The 2027-nt window shown below is 42.0% G+C and overlaps 1 non-coding gene across 1 annotated transcript; it reads left to right on the top strand.

Moving 5' to 3' along the window:
* Positions 1-508: 508 nt before the first annotated feature.
* On the top strand, positions 509-586 carry trnaa-ugc (transfer RNA alanine (anticodon UGC)). The gene has a single exon. It is a non-coding gene; the product is annotated as a tRNA-Ala (tRNA).
* Positions 587-2027: the final 1441 nt, after the last annotated feature.

The raw sequence follows: 2027 nt of genomic DNA, 5'->3' as shown, positions 1-2027 counted from the left end.
GTCTTTCAGATAAAAAATGTAAAATAAATTTGCTGTTGTGGAATTCTTTAAAACAGCACCGATGTAGCAACTAGTGATATTCTGTGATATTTGTGTGCGGTAAAAGTTTGCCACATAGGCAGTATTAAAAATATAAAAGGAGTGTAGGCAGTAAAGTCCTTTTAATTTTAATGGCCTACTTAAAATAAAACACGTTTGTAAGTGATGAAGCCTACAGTATCAGGGTAGTACCACAGCTTACAGTATACCCACAGGTTAACGAAACAGGAAGAGAAAGCAGCCCTGTGTAGCCTATAGAAGCAATGAATATCAAACAGAAAAGATTCTACCCTTTGTCTATAGGGACAACATTGATTAAAACAACCCATTTCTACCAGCAGACAGATGTTGGAATCATGGTTCCTAAATCAGTGTGGGGTAAAAGATTCATATACAGGAATTGGACTAATCCATCACAGGAAATCACTATCTGCTCACTCTCTGAAAGGAAGGAGGGAGTAGCGCCAATGTGCCGTGTGGCTCAGTTGGTAGGTAGAGTATGGCACTTGCAATGCCAGGGTTGTGGGTTCAATTCCCACAGGGCACCAGTATAAAGAGCATTTTCTAAAGGATGTAAATGCTGTGCTACAGTGCATGATTGACGCACACTCAGAGAGAGATAAGATCTTAGCTGTTTTGATGTGACATATTGGTTTGATCTTTTAAATATGTGCCCTGGTCTAAACCCCTTTTCCCACTGCAGGGGGGATTCTGTTTTTGTTCACCCAGTCGCAGCATGACAAACCCCAAATCCATACTTGTGAAATTGCAAATTGGCACACGATAAGAAGGAGGGATTTGTATGCATCTAAACAGGCATTGTGTTACTGAAGCCGGGGGAATATCAGGCAGCGGCTTGCTTCCACACTATTAAGTCCCATTAATATAAAACCATCTTAACATAACAGAGGAAAACATTTGAACAAAAACACTAGATCCACTGATTAATTCACAAACTGGCTGTGTGTGTGTGTGTGTGTTTGTGTATGTGTGTGTTCAGACCCGCTCCTATGAAAGAGCCCTAAAAATAACACCAGAATACTAATTGGAATGAACTGAAAGACTGAAAGCTCCAGAGTCCTCACCATTTTATTGGTTGGGTGGGGGTGGGGGATTAATTAAAAGTAAAACAAACTGTGACAGGATTGTGTCCCTGAGAGTGACGGGTGTGGGGAATTCAGGCCCGCTATCAGTACTCGTTATGCTATTAACTAATGTGCTGCTTCCAGGAGATCCTCACATTAAAGCTGGAGAAATTCATCACTCATGTATTCCTCTCTATCCCTTCTGCAAGAAGCAACAAGAGCTATCTTTCAGGTACTTCCCCTTCCCTGATCCTGTAGAACTATACCAAAAAGTTAATGTGAGTGTGAATAAGGTTAATCGCAGGAAGGTTTCTTTCAGATCCGGCCGCAATAAAAGCATTGTAACTAACTATCATATATTTTTGAAGACTAAAAAATCTTTAGTTTTGGGGTAAAAAATATTATAAGACCAAAACGATGCTCTTTACTTCAAAGGAATAAGTGAATTGTTATCTGAGAGTCTTTGTTCCGAGGGAAGCGGAGGGGCTGATAAAGTGAGGGTAAACAGCATGGCCTACATGACGAGATAAAGGTTATCTGAGAGTCTTTGTTACGAGGGAAGCGGAGGGGCTGATAAAGTGAGGGTGAACAGCATGGCCTACATGACGAGATAAAGGTTATCTGAGAGTCTTTGTTACGAGGGAAGCAGAGGGGCTGATAAAGTGAGGGTGAACAGCATGGCCTACATGACGAGATAAAGGTTATCTGAGAGTCTTTGTTACGAGGGAAGCGGAGGGGCTGATAAAGTGAGGGTGAACAGCATGGCCTACATGACAAAGAAAAAGGCCTAGTAGGCCCTGGGTATCTCTCTTCCTTTCTCTCTCCTTCTGTTTTCTGTCCTCCCTCCCTCTCTCTCTCTAGGCTTCCATTCTTACACCCTGGGGGATTGGAGACACATCTGAA

Source organism: Oncorhynchus clarkii, chromosome 25 (assembly GCF_045791955.1).
Source record: "Oncorhynchus clarkii lewisi isolate Uvic-CL-2024 chromosome 25, UVic_Ocla_1.0, whole genome shotgun sequence".
NCBI classification, from domain to species: Eukaryota; Metazoa; Chordata; class Actinopteri; order Salmoniformes; family Salmonidae; genus Oncorhynchus; species Oncorhynchus clarkii.
Note: the sequence above shows the minus strand (reverse complement) of the source record. Positions and strands in the feature narration are given on the sequence as shown.